The sequence below is a fragment of the Oryctolagus cuniculus genome, chromosome 3, assembly GCF_964237555.1.
Source record: "Oryctolagus cuniculus chromosome 3, mOryCun1.1, whole genome shotgun sequence".
NCBI classification, from domain to species: domain Eukaryota; kingdom Metazoa; phylum Chordata; class Mammalia; order Lagomorpha; family Leporidae; genus Oryctolagus; species Oryctolagus cuniculus.
This window is the reverse complement of record NC_091434.1, coordinates 81,510,037-81,528,786: the sequence shown is the minus strand read 5'-3', so window position 1 is coordinate 81,528,786 and position 18,750 is coordinate 81,510,037. Positions and strand designations below refer to the sequence as shown.

The following is an 18,750-nucleotide window of genomic DNA, read 5'->3' as shown; positions in this document are numbered from 1 at the left end:
TGACACACCTCTGCTTATAAGACTCCAAACTGAAGCTGCCACTATCAAATCCAATGCTACTAAAAGACAGAGGTTCTGGGCTAACCTATGAGTCTAACCACCAGTGACTTTTCAATAGGGGATTCTGAAATACAACATTTCTATGAAAAACAAAAAAGTTTTCTGATTTTTAAACTCCCAATTAAGAGAAGAACTTCTAGACTAGAATTTTCTTCCTATGCAGTTAGATGATTTTATTTATTAATCCAAAACAGTCTAAGCTGCTGAATCCATTTGTTGGCTAAGCCTTACTTATGGCCAAACCAATTGTGGTGGACTGGATATGCCCCCTTCTCAACCCAATCCAGATACTGAGATTCTAATGTCCAGTGTGACAGTATTAGGAGGCTGGGGCCTTCGGAAGGTAATTTAGGTCATGAGGGTGGAGCGCTCATGAATGGAATTGGGGTCCTTAGAAAATAGACCCCAGGAAGCTCTGTGGCTCCATCTGCCCCATTAAGATCCAGAGGTCAGAAGTGTGCAACCTGAAAGAGCACCTGACCACGACATCCTGACCTCAGACTTCCAATCTCCAGAAGTTGGAAGCTTTAATGATTACTTATTCCTACTGACCTTCCTTTTGTTGTCTTGGACTTGTCTTCCAGCATGCTGGTACCTTTGTTGAAAGCCAACTGCTATTCTCTGTGGCACACAATTTCTCCTAGCGAGGAGTCCTCTGAAGGATTGAGAAGCATGTTTTCTACAGGGTGCAAATGCCTATATTCAGCAAACATGATCACAGGATGTTCCCTGTCCATTTATCAAATCCGAGGACGTCCCCACCCCTTGATTTTCCTGGCTGCTTTCTGCTCAATCTAACAAACCAATATATGGCTGTCAGTAGGGAAGTCAAAAAGTTCAACATATCGTTATTGGCAGGTAGAGCTGGAAGGTTGTAATGATGGGGAAAAGACTTAGGCCAGCACAGTGGCTAAGCAAGCAGATGCTCAGAACTGCCTGATGCCTTCTTTAATGGGACAGAGGGCCGGGTGCTGGGGGTGGAGAAGTCTCTGCAATGGCTCAAGCTCTGTAGCCTTTCCTGTCTCTGCTGCCAGCAGCAGTCCTGCTCCCCCTGTGCTCAGGGTCTCGTGGAGATGCTCAAGAATCTGTCCTCCTTGCCATGCCTCCCCGACAAGTCACATAGACCCTCCCACCCGCAGAAGGCATGCACACCTTGGGTTGGTACTTGAAAAATACATGACAAATATTTGACAGGGGGTAAAGAAGAATGAACAGAGAAAGCCCGTCCCTAGGCAGGGCATCAGAGTTTTCAACTGAGCTTTATGTCCGGTGCAGGCATCTCAGCTGGCTCAGCACACCTAGGGCCAGGCCCCTGCAACCCTTTCCTGCTTCCCTGGGGATTCAGAATCAGCGTGTCCAAGGAACACGTGCTGTTGGCTATCCTGACGTCAGCCTTAGGAGAAATGTCTCGATTCTCCTCTGGATCCCCTTTTGAGTCGGTTACTCATGAATGTGTCATTTTTACTTGGAACCATTTCCTGGCTGCATCACTCTTAGACTCCAAAGACCACTACTTTATCAGACGGTTCATTCTTCATCACTCAGAAACTCAAATGTGCAGAACAATACTCGGAGGAAGCTTTTCCTCAATGGCTCTTGGAGCTTGTTGAACTTCTAATTCGTCTTAAGATCTTAAAATGGCCATCAGGATATTGCAATGTAGGTAGGCTGGAACCACACTTTAGGAAACCCCTTTGCAGTAAAGGCCATGTCAGTGTGACACTGAAACTCAGAGGCCCTGTGTCCCTCCCAGGGAAAATCTAGAAAACCTATCCTGAAGTTTCCCCAGCAGATGTGGCTTTAGGACATCATGGCCCTGTGCTGTGTCTGCCACATGCCAAATTACTGTCACCATGATGTCCCTTGTTCCACAGCACCTACCGTCAACTGTTCCAAAGGACACTTGACCTTTCGCTGGCCATCAGGAAAAGGCGTCTCCTGCCTGGAAAACTGCACACTCTATGACCGCACCCTCCAGATCCTCTTTTGTACTGGCTGATGGAAGCAACTTGTGCTTCCCTGATCTGACGCTTCCAACCAAGCCTCGTCCAGATGTCATAAGTTTTAGGTGCATCCCATTCATTGATACATAAAGAGGGTCAGTGTCCAGCTCTAGGTTAACAACTCTACATACTTCCCTGGCTACAGACAGAACCACATCCGGCAGGATGGTCTGTCCTAGCAGAGGCCCTCCTACACAGTGATGAGACAAGATTCTTCTGCTCCTATTCAGACATGGAATCAATTCCACATGTTCTCCTTGCACAAGTTGTTGCAACATGACTGTGGCAAAAATGTCTCAAAGTGGCTGCACTGGAAGACCCAATGACCTCATTCTGGTCCTCTCTAGGTCCCTTCCCTGACACACAGCATGCCAGGCACTGATAAATTCTTGCTGAACTATGACTGCTACATAAGCTCATGAGCTGGATGTGGTTTTGGAGATTTCAAAGTGAGCAAATCCAAGTTTTAAATGTAAAGAGACAATAGATTCAGCAAATATTGTGCCCCCAAAATATGCAAAAAAATACATAAACTGTGTTACAAACAGAGGATTCAGTGCGCAAAATGCTAACGAACACCCCAGCAATTAAGCAACTGTTATATAGATGAGGGGGAATCCTTTTGAAAGAGAAATGACTGATTTAGTTGTTTTAAATCATTGCCATGAGACATATCCACCATATTCTGCAAATTAAAAATGGAGGAAACTTTTTTTTAAGGACTTTTATTTATTTATTTGAGAGGTAGAGTTAGAGAGAGAGAGAGAGAGACAGAGGGGGGGAGAGAGAGAGAGAGAGAGTCTTCCATCTGCTGGTTCACTCCCTCAAATGGCCACAAAGACCAGAGTTGGTCTGATCTGAATCCAGGAGCTTTTTCCAGGTCTCCCACACAGCTGTAAGGCCCAAGCACTTCAGTCATCTTCCAACACTTTCCCAGGCCACAGCAGAGAGCTAAATCAGAAGTGGAGCAGCTGGGACACAAGCAGACACGAGCGGCATCTTATATGGGATAGTGGCACTGCAGGTGGAGGCTTAGCCTACTACAACACAGCGCTGCCCCTGGAAACTTTTTTTTTTTTTTTTTTTTTTTTTGGACAGGCAGAGTGGATAGTGAGAGAGAGACAGAGAGAAAGGTCTTTCTTTTACCCTTGGTTCACCCTCCAATGGCCGCCGCGGCCAGCGCACTGCAGCCGGCACACCGCACTGATCCGAAGGCAGGAGCCAGGTGCTTCTCCTGGTCTCCCATGGGGTGCAAAGCCCAAGCACTTGGGCCATCCTCCACTGCCTTCCCAGGCCATAGCAGAGAACTGGCCTGGAAGAGGGGCAACCGGGAAAGAATCCGGTGCCCCGACCGGGACTAGAACCCGGTGTGCTGGCGCCGCAAGGCGGAGGATTAGCCTAGTGAGCCGCGGTGCTGGCCAGGAAATTTTTTTTTTTTTAAGTGAAAGCTGAGCATCACAAAATCGAGGCACCAGTAATGAAACATATGTACATCTTTAAATCCTTGCCTAAAACTCAAACTTAAGATTGAATACAGTCTTGCATTCTTATAGAACCATGGTTCTAAAACAACTTACAAAGCAACTGGGCAAATGGGCAAGAATCCCCTGGTTATGAAGGGCTTACCTAATCATGACAGGGACTCATTCCCATCCCCCAGCAGGAACCCAGCAACTTCATGGGCAGCAGTGCAACTCACGGCCTCCCCAAGAGAAAGGCCATGTCTGCTTTCTCACTCCACCCACTCACACAGCCCTCAAGCGAGAAGACAGAAACCCTTTACAACAGGACTCTGTTCTAATGTAGTAAACAGCAGAAACCAAAGGAAAAGGAGAGGGGCCAACGTGGTGGCATGTCAGGTAAAGCTGCCCACTGCCTGTGATGTTAGCATCCCATACAAGTGTTGGTTCATATCCCGGCTGTTCCATGTCCGATCCAGCTCCTTGCTAATGGTCTGGGAAAAGCAGCAGAAAATGGCACAAGTACTTGGGCCTCTGTCTCCAACATGGGAGACCTGAATGAAGCTTCTGGCTCCTGACTTTGGCCTGGCCCAGCCCTAGCTGTTGTGGTCATCTGAGGAGTGAACCAGTGCATGGAAGGTTCCTCTCTTTCTGTCTCTTGCTCTCTCAGTGACTCTGACCTTCAAATAAATGAACCTTAAAAAAAAAAAAAAAAAGAAAGAAAGAAAAGAAAGAGCAGAGCCAGAGATATCTTCCTTGAATTTCAACTTGACAAAGAGATATGAACTTGAAGGTGAGAGGGAGGATAAGTTGTAAGAACCCATGGAGAGCTGGAACGAGGGAAAGGAAAAGTTAACTTCAAGTAGTATGGAGGGAACAGACTTGGGCAAAGTGGAACAGGGGAAGTGGCAGGTACTCATGGTCACCGAAGGCTGTGATCAGAGGTGGATACGTCCATAGCCACTTACATGATTAAGCTATTTCTGTAAAGCTACCTTCTTTCTAGCAAGTTAAAAACAACAACCCCACATTTCCTCCACATTACGTACCACAGGGCCACTGGAATAATGCTGCTGTGTGGACAGGAATGTGACCATGAGTGAGTCAGGAAGCACTATGCCTTTCGTTAGGGCCCAACTGATGACTCTTGCCTAAAGCAGGGGTGGGGAACCTTTCTTCAGCGAAGGGCCATTTGCATATTTGGAAACATAATTTTCAGGCCACACAACCAAAAATTAGCCTACTACAGATTCACTGACTTTCTAGTCCTGCCTCTGGTTGCCTTCGCAGGTGCCAGACCAAGTGATTTCACGGGCCTCATATGGCCCCCGGGCCAGACAGTGCCCACCCGTGGCCTGAAGTAATTAAAAGCGTGGTACCAAGTTGTTAGGGATTGCATTCTGTGTGTGCTCTTGTCCCCAAAATAGATTGAAGTCCTAAACCTCAGTGACTTAGAATGTAACCTGAGTTGGAGACAGGGTCTCTGATAAAAGTTAATCAAGGTAAAACAAGGACCTACTCCAACGTGATGGGTATTACTATAAAAAGGGAGGAATCTGGAAACAGACACAGATAGGCACGATGGGAGAAGGTCATGTCAAGACTGGAGTCCCTCGAAGCTAGGATAAAAGTGTGCACCCCATGGGAGACCAGGAGAAGCACCTGGCTCCTGCCATCGGATCAGCGCGGTGCGCCAGCTGCAGCGCGCTGGCCGCGGTGGCCATTGGAGGGTGAACCAACGGCAAAGGAAGACCTTTCTCTCTCTCTCTCTCTCTCACTGTCCACTCTGCCTGTCAAAAACAAACAAACAAACAAACAAAAAAACAAAAAAACCCAAAAACCAAAAAACAAAACAAACAAACAAACAAACAAAAAAACCCTAAAATTTACTCCGGGCCCTTTACAGACAAGCATTTGCCAAGCCACCCCAACTAGATAGTCTGCAAAATATAAGACCAAATCCTAAACAAACCTTTACAGATTATTTCTCTTGACTGTCAATAATCTGAACTCCATAAATACTATTTGTGTTTTCCAATCTCTCTTCATACAGCTGACTAGAGGACAATGAGAAAACAGCCTCTCAGAAATTGAATTTCAATCTTTTTTGCTCGATTTTCTTAGTGTTCTCTAATTTCTCTGTATCACTTTTAAAGAACTTAAAACCAAATTTCACAATGAACTAAAGCCGAGAACATGGAAATATACTTCCTTTTCTTCTCTATTCTGCCTTGTCGCCTAATAAGCAACTTCACACAATTAAAGAGTAAAGTAACAAAGGTGAGAGCCAACACAAAGCAGCTGAATGAGTGAGAATTCTGTTCTTATCCTGGAATCAAATCAAACCTACCTGCATGAAAACATTGTCTAAATTCAGGTCAATTGGAGTCTGACAGTCACAGGTCAGAAATGTTCTTACTCTATATTTTTAAAGTATTTTAACCTCATTGGCATTATTTTCTCCCTTTCAAAGTTATTTCTATACCTGCTCCACAGGTATATATATATTAGACTTACAAGGCTGAGAACAGAATCGTTAGTTATTATTTTCAGGACCCAACACAGAGCTTGGCTCATAATGGGCTCTAAAATATTGACTGACTGAATGAATGATAATCCAAGCTGGATTTGTGGGCAAAGGCCCAGACTACAGTGACAGTCAGGACACAAGGGTTCTAGCCCTGGCTCTGTTACAAATAAGCAATGTGATGTTGAAAGATCCTCACCCCTACAATGCATAGTGGGAAAAGCTGATCTCTTCAGGTTCTTTAGGGGCTAATTTACCACACTTCTTTTGTAATAACACATGAGATAACAGATATTCCCTCATATCACTTCACCCAAAACAGTCCCAACCCACACAATTGGTGCAGGGTAAAATTTGATGTTGCAGGTAACAAAAACAGTGGGTAAGGGCCCCTGGCAAACACCTACCACAGTTTTTCAGACTAGGCATCTAAGAACCTAAAACTAGTTAAAAACAGAAATGCTACAAAGCAAGTAATTTGTGTCTGAAATTAAGTATATAATTGCAATATATATATAAAGTCACAAGAAAGGGCAGTAAGGTGGAGTGGCCAAAGTTTTCAAGAACACAGTGGTGTGGTCCAGCTGAGCCTTCAACACAGTAGGGTTACAACGTCTTGATTGTGGTTTCTTCTACACAGGAACTTGCACCTAGAAACCACAGAGTAAATCTTGCATGCTGTAAGAAGTCAGGCAGGAAGGGGATTAAAAATATGCAAATTTATCTACCCACAGCCAATTATACGAAAAAAGACAAACTAATTTAGAGGGCAAAAGTGTATTCATTAATAATTAGAATGTGTGGTTTTTCCAGATCACTGATATTTTCAACTAAATCGATTTCTCAAGTCAGTTATCTTGATTCCATAAGTGCTTTAAGAAGCTATAAAATGGGGGTAGAGGGAGTGATCTTATGAGAGGAGAAATTATAAGCAAAAAAGTAATAAGTATTGACAGGTATTAGTCTTTCTGAAGATAACATGCAATACACCACCACTAAAGGTTACTTTGTTCAGAAAATTATTGGGAGCTGGAGGGGGAACCCATTTGAAAATAGTTCCAAAGTTTTATCAGTGATTTTTCAAAAAAAAGGATATGTTCTTTAAAGGCCCTTAGAAAAGCACCGGGCAACCATGTGGCATATTTGGAGAAGTAAACACTTTGGACAAACCACTTGATGTTCTTGGATTTTCTTCTCTTCTAGGTAAATTAAGTAAGCTGGTCCAGATAACCTCTATTGTCCTTTCCCACTTTAAAATGCAAAAGGTTCCTCTAAATCAGTGTTCCCCAAACTCGTTCAAGAATATTCTAGGACTAAGTGGTTTTGTGGTTAGTTCTAGGAAAACAATGAAATATATAAAGCTGAACAAATGGCTTCCTTGCAGGACTTTCCAGAATCTTGAGTGTGATCGGTTATTCTGTTACCGTCCCAGGCAATAGTATGTAGAATGTAACATTTACCAAGTTTTTTTGAGCACTGAATATTCTAATTTCTGCGACACTTGCAATATTTAATAGAATGTGAGTGTCTCCATGAATACAATCTGGGCAAAGAAGCTTTAAACAATAAACTTCATGAATATAAAAGCAGACGCTGAAAGAAGCAAAATACTTGCACAACAGTTTGGAGCATTCATTTCAGAAGCTGAGTAACATCTCCATAGCGCTTGTAGAGCATTTTAACTCATATTAACTTGTTTGACTCTTAATCCTGGATAGGGCAGGTTCTGAAAAGAACCATTTCCCCATAGAGAACTGCGATTCTCTATGAGATCTTTCTCATCAGAGAGTACTTTCTGCTAATGCTTAGAAAGGTCAGTTTTCTTCCACCATTAGGACTACAGGATTTCCTTGACCCATCCTTCAAGACACTCTTTGTGTAAACTGATGTGTTAAGACACCCAGAAGAGGAAGGAAAGAGCCACAGTGCCTGTGCTGGTAGTGTGACAAGTTGTGTCCCATTTATGACTCTATCTAGACTTGTCCCTAGTTCTGCCACTGAAAAAAATTAAGAACCAGAAAGTTTAAGGAGCTTTCAGTCACAGTGCTAATAAATGAAACTGGGATCCACACCTATATCCATCCCCCTTTTTCTTTCTCTAAATCAACTTAGGATGTTTTGAAATGGTTTGATGGTGTCTTAAAACTGAAGTTTAGCTAATGGCTCAGATTAAAAAATTAACAATTTGGGACCAGCTTTGGTGGCACAGCAGGTTAAGTGGCACTGTGGTACTACAAGTTAAGTCAAGGCTTCAACACCAGCATTCCATATCAAAGCACTGGTTCAAGGCTCAGCAGCTCTACCTCTGATCCAGCTCCCTGCTAATGTGCTTGTGAAGGCAGCAGAAGATGGCCTGAATACTAGAGCCCCTCCCACCCACGCGGGACACCCAGACAGGGTTCCAGGCTCCTGGCTTCAGCCTGGTCCAACACCAGTTATTGGGGCTATTCAGGGGAATGAACCAGTAGATGGAAGAACTCAATATTGACATTGATTGCTCGCTCTCGCTCTCTCTCTGCCTTTTGAATAAAAAAAGAACAATTTCCTTTGATTTGTGGTTCATGATTGGTGGAAGTCTGGTTGAAATGATTTGATTTACACAAATATTACAGTAGTTGCAACAAGGAGTAACTTATACAAGAGTCACACTTTAATGATTATAATCACTTGAGTCCTTACTCAGTGCCAGACAGGCACGTAAGTATTACTTCATTTCATCCTCCCAACACTGCCAGTGAAGGGTCCTGGAACTACTCACCCTTCAAGATGGCCCCTAATAATGCCATCTGTTTTATGTCTCACCTGTCTCCCAGGGGCTTTCTTTTTAATCTTACCAGAACCTTAATGCCGCTCCTTGTTCTGAAAGTTCATTCACCTGCCTTTCAAAGCAATTCTCCCAATGTTCACATCGTCCACACCTTTCCAATGCCAAGGCCCACACAAACCCATTGTCCAGGTTCTCTCCTGCCTCCACGGATTGCTGGAAATGGGTCAGAGTGACTCAGACCTAAGCCCCCAGGGCCCTCACCATAGCTCAGGGGCCCTTTCCTTCATCCCCTTTGGAATGTTCCCCGTATCCCCAGACTCTCATCTTTTGGTGTGAGTGTGTGTCAATCAACACAGGACTCTGCCTCTTTACTGAAACATGAGCTTTCAAAAGGTGGAGCTTCACAGGCCTTCCTCCTCATCCCCTGTACACAGCCCTGCTCCTCCCTGTCCTGCTGACAGCAAACTCCTGAGGAGGTCCCTTTCCACTAAGACAAACTCCACCTCAATCTTTCTTAAAAGGAAGACCGGCTTTCAGAGATTCCCTCTTTTTTCTAGTAACTACAGCTACAGTCGGATGCTAAAACAATCCTGTCTCCAGGCTGCAGATTTTGAAAATTTCAGGAAGGACTCTCATTTCTTTCAGAGTCTGATTTTCCCCAGAAGACACAGGCTCTTGACTCCATCACTCTTTAAACCCTTTGGAATGTGCTTGAGGCTGCCCCTCTCTGGCCCCACCACACACACAGGGCTCCATTGAAACCTGCATCTCAAAGGCTTACAAAGCGCTCCCCATGGCCATTCCAACAGCCTTTTACTGGCCTTTGTCTTCCCTGACCTCTTGGCAACATTTAACAGAGCTGACCACCTCCTGAAACTTTATTCCTCCTTGGCCTCTGTGCCACTCTCTGGATTCCCCCTGTGTTTGGTCATTTCTTTACTTTGCCAAAGGCTCAACTTACTCTTCAGAACAGAATCTGTGCTCCTCAAGGGAAGCCCCCTGTCTTGTCTTAACACCTCTCCCTCGAGCACTCAGAGCCAGTCCTAACACTCTACCTACAAAGTCAGAGGTGGTCAGGGGCTTCTTCCCCCAGCTGCTCTAGTTCTATATGAAGGTACTTCAAAATGTTTGTGGAAAATGGAATAAAAAGATAAATTTATTGTGGTGACAAAAAATCTTGAATTTCATATACAGTTTCATCCACAACACGCACTTCCCATGAACTTTTTGAAGATTCTTGTATTTTCAACTGCTATGACACATTTTCTGGGACTGGAGTATACAGAGTAATACATAATTCGTATGGCCAGCTTGAAATGGCCAAAAAGACTCACTACCTTTTTTAAAAAATTATTTAATTTTGGTAGGATGAATACTCTAACCCCTTTATCATCCTACTTGTCTACCTTCCATATTCCTGTTGAGGAAGAAAATGTTTTACCATAACTAACGTACATCATGCTATAGACGTAACAGACAACAGTACAGTTACAGACAGTATATATCACCGAGAGACTTATGCATATATATATGCAAATATATGTATTGGTGTGTATGTGCATGAGAGTCCAGGTCAAACAGGAAAATCCAGCAACCATTTGAAGCAGCCTCCAACTGAATTAAGGCAATCCCAAGCAAGCAGTGAAGATGTGTTTACAGATATTTTCTGAATCCAAAATGAGTTCTTACAGTGGTCCTCACTGGGAGTGTGATTAGCCACTTACGCTGACAATTCTTCCCTAGGAGAAACTGACCTAGACACTTCACTTGCGATCCTGGTGTCTGGCCACTGAGTATCAGGAGAATTCAGAATTCAAGAATTCCTTCCCCCATTGATATTAACGCTAAAATAAGGTAGAAAGTCCCTGTAACTAACTTTCCATTTTTCCAATCATTTAAGACTAGAACCCTAGGACCTTCTTTTCCTAAGATCCTCCTCTCTCCACCTTGTCACCAGTCACATCGTGTCAATGCTTTCTGCACAGTAGCTTCACTCCATTCTATTGCATCCTTGTACACTGCCACCACTCCCCATCTGTGACAGCACCTTCTAGCCTTGGGCTCTGTGCTCATCCATGTCAGCAGCTTGATCCTGCCCTGCAACCTCTGCCCTGCACCCTGAGGACCTGAACTACTCTCTAGTCACCTAGTAAAGAGCGTCTTTTCTTTCTTCATGTCTGTGCTGTGACGTTCCTACACCACACAACCAATAATCCCACTGCTGAATTAGAAATGCTGGCATCATCTTCAAGTCCTGCTTCCACATGCAATCACAGAATCTTTTGGAAGATTCAGGTCCCTTTGACAAATCCCAGAAAATAGCCAACGGACAAAATCTTTTAGAACATTTAAGACTTCAGGTATTCAAATAGCTATAAAATCTGGTCACTCCTGCCTATAGTGGAACTGCATGGGATGGGGGAGGGGGTCCTCTATCATCTCTCTCGGTGGCCTTAGCAGCTAGCTCACTGCTTTCCCTGGTTTCAACACTGTATCTCCTGCATGCCACCAGTTTGCTTCCTAGGGATTCATATCTGTTTGAAAAACCATTTAACTTATGCTACATAGTCAGTAACTTTTAAACACAATGTTTCTGAGCTTCTGTTACAGTTTCAGCTAAATAAAAGAATTTATCTTTACTCTCTTGAGTTAGTCTGATACATTTGACCTATCAAACTGGGAATACAAAGACAGAATATTTGGATAAAAAGGCCAGAGTTGGTTATAAATGGTCTTCCAAAAGGGTGATTTATGGACACCTCTCCTAAAAGGAAAGACACAAAGAGATCTTGTCTTAGAACAGAGGACTGAAGTCACACCACTGATCTAAAGGAAAAAATAGGATAGAAGCATCTGAGTTAATGCCAAACAATGAAACTACATGTTTGTTCCCAATCTACTCAACACCAAAATAATGAGCCTTGCACAGATTTTGTCAAGTGATGCATTAATTAGCAAAGTAATAGCCTAATAAGGTAATACTGCTTCCTCCCTCTCTCCCCTTCCTTCTCTCCCTCTGCCCCCTCTGGCTCCCTGCCTCCCTCTCTCTGTCTCTGTCTTTCACTCTCCCCTCCAGCACTCTGTCTTCCTCCTTTCATTTGAAACTCTCCAGAGAGAGAGACCCTCTGGGTTACACACTAACAACTGCTCCTACAGCGCTGACATATCTATACTATGCACTTCTCACAGAAGCCCTCATGGGTCCATGAGACCCTGAAGACCCAAAGATGCCACACCTCCCCCACACTGTCCCTGGAAGAGCTCACAACTGAAGGGAAGTTTTCAGTGAAGACAATCACTGAGTATTAAAAATAAGATAAATTCAGGGAATTCCATCATAAGTAGAACTCAGTCATACTTCTTAAATGTGTGTGTTGGGGAGGGGGTATCTGTCCACAAAAGAGCTATATTTAAACGTACCGGTAAGTCAAATGAAAACAGGCAATGGTGATCATTCCTCAGTATCTACAAAGCTACTCTCCTGGAAAGTAATCTGGATTTGAAATTTCACATACATAGCTACATTCTCTGCCCACCCCCTACTAACCCAAATGGATAAATTAATGCCTTAAAAAAAGTTCTCTAAAAAGTATAGAAGACTTGCCTAAAATACATATAAAATAGTATCTGTCAGGGATAAATAATTTCCAAAAAGGTGACACAGGTGTTTGCATGAAATAAAAATAATACAAAGTTATAAGGGAGGGGAAGGATTGCTTCTGAAAACCCATGTGCTAGAGGCAAGCAGCACTTTCACAGTATTTGCTGGAATTCTCAACAACAGGAATTCTTTGGGGTTTTCCACTCTTTCTATATAACAAAGGATTGTATGGTCATTGTGGGAGACAAGAAGGACTACAAACTTGACAAAAATGTAATGAATTACATAAAAAAAGTCACTCTTAATTCTACATGAGAGAAAACTACGTGTTAAAATTTTGATAATTTCCTTCCAGGTTTAAAAAAAAAAAACACAACAAACAGGAAACATTACTAGTTTATGTTACATCCATATGAAATTTCATATGTTTAAATGAGTAAATGGGGCCCAACTAAGATGTCTACTTGTTAGCCTGCTGTTTTGTGTAGCAGAGTTCTGCTGCTGCTCCTTTCATTTCGTGTACATTGACAGTTGCACTTAATTACTATTTTAATACAGAACTCAGCTTGCTCTGTTTGAATCTTTTTCCTTACCTAATTTCAGGATAAGTTTTCATCTCTCCTATTATAGTTTGCCAACCTTTTAGAATGAGTTAAGCAAAGAATCTGTACAGTTGTAAGTTTAAAAACAGACACCTACATGCCTATAGATGTCCAAGGACCAACTCCTTCCACTAATTTTTTTTTCCTGAGTTATACAAAAAGAACATCTTTGAAAACAAAACATACAAGACAAAGAACTTAGGAAATACCCGTGCATACATTAATATCACCTGTCAGTTTTCAAGCAAACTAAAAAGCAGCAGTTTTCCTTGCTTCCCTCAGCATATATTTGCAACAAATGCAGAAAGGACTAAAGGACTTTTCTTCCCCAAAGAGGGGTAAGTAAACTGCTATGAAGAGCTTAATCTATGACAATTGTTTAAAAATATAAGGGGACCCATTTTGTATTTCATTTTAGTTATCTTTTTAAAAGGTAGTGGAAAATTTCATTTTCAGCCTCTAGGTCATTATCCCTTTTGAAGCGGTTCCACCTTCTAAACTTGGTCCCTCCGGAGATGCTATAAACACAGCCTGCCCGTTCTTAGGAGGCTGTGTCACACTTCCCAGGACCATGCAAGTTTCTCCCAGGACCCCCTGCTGTTGCATGCTCCCCAGGGACATTAACAGTAATAATACTTTGGAAGATTTAGCCACAACCACCCTGTGAAATGAGCACTACTGTTTTTACTTAGTGGAAATGGAGGTTTAGGAGGCTAAGCAGAAAAGCATGCAAATACGATAGAGGCAGATTGGACTTAGTGGAGGAGGAAACACTGACCAAATGGCTTAAGAAAGTGAAATGTGAGATTTCCATTACTACCAGGGCTGAAAGAACATGCTAATATGCAAAATTTCAAGTGAAAAAATAGGAAGAGTATGTTGTTTGATCATGACTTTTTAAAAATACCTAGTTTTAATACATCAGTTGGGTTCCCCTAAGGTAGGGTTGCTGGATTTAATGAACAAAAATACACAGCGTGACAAAGTATTTGAGATACTTATCCGAAGAAATCACTGTTTAGCTGAAATTCAAATTTAATTCAACATCTAGCATGTTATCTGACAATGTGAAGGCCTTCATGGAACAAACAAAAAATACTAATAAATTACAGAGCCACAATTCCCCAAGCTGAAATCTAGCCTGTTCTGTGTGCCACATGTCTTTGGGAGGCCAAATAAAGGGAAGTGCAGGGAGGCTACAGCTGTTCTTGACTGAGCTTCCTTCTCTTTTTCCTAGTAGCAAACACAGCCCTTGACCCCAGGGACCTGCCTTTCACCAGCTAGGCCACTCAATTTCATTGCCTCAAAATCCAAACCCTTCTCTATTTTATATGGGTGTTGTGAGGATTAGACAGAACTGGGGCTGGAAGGGGATATTACAGACACCTTGAAAATATTTATATATTGGCTGAGTACTTCTGAAATACATTCTCAGAAATTTGGATCAGACGGACTCTGCCACATCACCAAGAAAAGGCTCCAATATAAAAGTATTGCCAGTGTATGGCGAGCCTAGCTGACAACAATCTCTAAAAGGAAGGAAAAAGCAAAAACTAGAAATGTGCTCCAAACCTGAAGGGAACTATGGAAAGTGGAGTGACGTGCCAGAAGGCAAGCTGGCAGAAAACAGAGGCAATCACTGATGAAGAATTCTAGAGTTTTCAAATGGCTATGGATAGATATTTGAGACGGTCACCTTGACTCAAATATTAAAACACAAATACATAGAGATAACATAAAAACCAGGCAAGACATTGCTTATAGATACCCATTTAATTCTCTGGTGCCTTCCGTTATGCCTCCAATCTCTGTGTCTTGTATATATTTACTTTCTCTTAAGAAAACAACAAATTGAGACTGGTTCAAATGGTGTTCATTTAAATATCTCTTCCACGCACAACTGTAATCTTCAAACTTTAACAAAACGTAGTCCACTGAACACAAATCACCGTGAACAGAAACTGCTTAAAGAGGATTAATCAGCAGCTTTGATGTCATCCCCTAAACAAGGCCAAACATTGAATCATTGTTGAATTCCTCACGTGCAGCTACACCCAGTTAATCTTCAAGAAAGCAGCAAACTATGTAAATTGACTTAAAGTGAGTAGATAAGTACATCACTCATGAAAAGGTAACAACACTTAACAAATATAACTATTAGAAGGGCAAGCTCAAATCTTACCTCCAACACTCCACTGTGAACCATCAGAACCACACAGTACTTAGCAAAATGGGACTTGCTGTAGCCTACCAATTGCAAAGACTAAAATATATGGCCTAACTGAGTCAGCTATCTCAAGAAAGCAGTTCCAGAGAGGAAGTATGAAAACATAAAGAGAATAGCCAAGGAAAAACAGAAATATCCATTTTCTATATTTAAAGGCTTCAAAGTATAGAGAACTTCTTTTCTTTCAAAACACACTAAAGGAGTGGGCTGCTGGCCTAACAAACTGCTGCATGCAGTTAGGATGCCCGCACAGTAAGTGGATTTGGTAACTCCTTCTAAATCCTGATTGTAGCTGCCTGCTAATGCAGACCTTGGAAGGCAGCAGGTGATGACTCAAAGTACTTAGTGAGAGACCTGGATTGCGTTCCCAGTTCTAGGCTCTGACTGGACTGAAGGACAGCCCCAGCCAATGCATACTGTCACAATACAAAAGGTCTGATAAATCATTTTCATTTTGGTTTTTGGGATGCCGTTTTTATAAAACCAGACTGGATCTGCTGAACAAATATCATTTATCTCAAAGTCACAGTCAATAGTGTCGGACGCACATGTTTGTCCACCTTTATCTGGGTTATCACTCTACAAGTGTCTCGCTTTGACTTGAGCAGACCAGGTGTATTTTGAATGTGCTCACAGGTCTGTAATGCAGGAAAATCCTGTTTATCCCAGATGACTCCAGAGATCAGTGCTCCCAGATGGGCTGGCTACCCTCTATGGGGGCAGGAAGGGGATGAGCACCACCCACCCCTGCTTTCACTGAAACTGGCTGGCTCTTACCAATGTAACATGTAGAAAGTTTTAGGAATTGTACCATCATTCAATGGAGCATGTTGACATTACTGCTGCTCCCAAACACCATGAACATCCATATCATCCATTACTTCTTCCCTCACCTGCCACCTCAGCACCTCAGCATGCCCTTCAGAAGGTGGGAGGGGCCGAAAGTGGACCTCTGAGACCCACAGGGAGGCGGGTGAGGACACAGATCAGCTCTAAGGTTTCTACTGGGATACATATGTTAAGTGGGCACTTGCTGAAGCCTCTGATAGCCAGGGTTCAAATCCTGGCTCTGCGCCTGGGGTTCTACAGACTTCGGGCAAATTATTTAATCCACAGCGCTGTGTTCTTAACTGTGAAATGGTGATGTGCACATTACCTGCCTCAGAAGACTATCAAGATGAACAAATCACTTAATCCACAGAGAGCATTCACAACAGCAAGCCGCAAGTAGTGAGGTACTCCAGACTCCTAGCTACCACTCTAACACATGCACAATACAAGAGTGATTCTGACCCAGTGTGGGTGTGTTCTTTTCTTCCCAAAGGTGATTTTTAAGTACTATTCCTTACATTGAATTTTTCCCCCTCAGGCAAATTATCTGAAATGAGCTCTCACAGTTGATTGTGTATTTCTGGGTTAAAAAATCAAACTGCATTATACACCTAAGATTTGCCAATGCTTTCATCAAAATGAACAAACTAATGAGAACGGAAAGGTGCAAGCTTAACATCACGAACTCTTATAAAAAGCATTAATTAGACTTCCCGGTTAGGCTAAGCCAGGATGAGATCACAAAAGTCAGTCATGGTAACCAGGTCCCCGCGCTGGAAGTGTGCTTTCCCAGTGAATGGCTAAATACGAACAAAAGAAACCTTTGACTCAAATACCAGTGGTACCCGGGTCTTGTGTCTGTATAATGCCTACACATTCATTTCTTTCTTTGCCTATAGAAAAAAGAAAGTCTGTTTGTTTTTCTGATTCAGTCAGCCCTTTCAGTCTTTGAATCTAAGGAGAGCCCTAGGAGAAGAACAGCATCTTATCAGCCTGCTCCAGACCAGCAGGCTGTCCCCCTGCACACACAAAACCTCCAGCCCCTCGCAGCAAAAGGCCTCGCCCTCAGAGCTTTTCCCCCTTTTCAGAGCTAACACCCCGCTGGGTTTTGACAACAAATAAATGCATACACAAGGCCTTAACATAATTAGCCATCCTTGCAGGTAAGTGGGGTGGGAGGGGGAGGAGGGGTTGAGAGAAGAATATTTATGGGAAATTGGCTTCACCTATGAAGTTGAGGGAAGTGTGGTAGATCCGAGGGCATTTATTTTCAATGAAGCCCCAGGAAAAGAGTTTAAAGACGCCTGCTCCTGAATCCTGACAATTCTGCCATACACGTCAACCAAGTCACGAATGCAGGCTTTATTTTCTTTTAATTAAAGGAAGAGACATCTTCTTAACCCAAGTAAAAGTTCCATTAATTTCAGCATCAAGGGCACATGGAACAGGGTGTGTTTACTGCCTGTTGAGGGGCATTTCACGTGTAAAAGAACCATAGACCAGAAGACAGAAAACATGACTTTTTGACACTGCCAAAATACTTGCAGATACAGACTCATGCTAGGAGATGCCCACCCAGAAATGACTCCAAGAACAAGAACTGGACATCAGAATTAATTCTAGAGGCAAGCCACCAGCATTACTTGCCTTTGGTCCCGATCTTAATGGAGCCACGGCCGGCATAAAAGGATTCAGTTCGCTGGTATCATTATTGGGATAATAACTTAATTGATTTGTCTCAGTGGCTAAGGATGGAGACAAGAGATTTATTATGGAGGAAAAATATCTGCAATCGTGTTTTTGTTTTCTCAACAAGCATCTTGCCACTGACCTCTAAATCAGTTTAACCTTTTCCAAACAGACCCGCACATTTTTTACATAATTTAAAGCTAGGTTTTGTTATTGCTCCTGCTGAAGGGCTCCGGGAGATTTCGCCCAACATGGCTTCAAGGAACCTTCTTTTAAAAACAAAGATGAAAAACAAAACAAAAGGCCGAAAGTCTAAGCTCTCAGCTCCATTCCTTTTCCCGGCAGGGGATTCTGATCTAACCACTGAAGTGCCTCTGGAGTTCAATCTGCTAAAAAATGTATGAAACGGTATGAAAATAGGAAAAGACATGTTATGACTCAGGCTTCTCCAAGTATCTCTGCAGCGAGGATGTCACAGGATTTCCCTGTGCTTCTGAAAACTGAAAACCTTGAGAAAGTGACAGAAGTTCCTGTTTCGTTCTCTCTTTTTTTAAATAAGGAGGGGGCGCGCGCGAACACCACACACACACACACACACACACACGCACGCCTTCCGGGTTTCCTGCGAATCAGACAGGTTCTTGGAGGCTCCAAGTGAGCACTGCAAAGCGACGTTGCGACTTACTGCCGTACTCTTGCACACACAAAGGTGTCGGGGGGAAGCCCAAACTTGTTGCAGAAGCTGGGCGAAGCCCCCCGGCCCGGCGCTCTCTGGCTCTCGCCACCTCTCCCTCCTCCCCACGTCCCACCCTGCCGGCTCGACCCGCAGGGCCAGGGCATCTCCCCTGCTAAGGTCGCCCGCCCGAGCCGTCCGCGGGCCGCCTTCTGGGGAAACAAGGTCACCGCCCAGCCCGGTGCCTCCGAGGAGCCGCGGCGCCGGCCGAGCGCCGCGGCCGCCCTTTGTAGCGCGCGGCATCCCGGCG

The 18,750-nt window shown here is 43.3% G+C and overlaps 1 protein-coding gene and 1 long non-coding RNA gene across 22 annotated transcripts in view; both read right to left on the bottom strand.

The window, feature by feature from the left end:
• The window catches only part of LOC138848991 (uncharacterized), a 36,416-nt gene extending 17,674 nt beyond the window's left edge, over positions 1–18,742 (bottom strand). The window contains exon 1 of the long non-coding RNA XR_011387283.1: positions 613–18,742. This is a non-coding gene — a long non-coding RNA (uncharacterized lncRNA). The remainder of the gene's footprint in view (positions 1–612) is intronic.
• RBMS1 (RNA binding motif single stranded interacting protein 1) overlaps positions 1–18,750 on the bottom strand; it is a 241,187-nt gene that overhangs the window by 126,681 nt on the left and 95,756 nt on the right. The window lies entirely within an intron of this gene.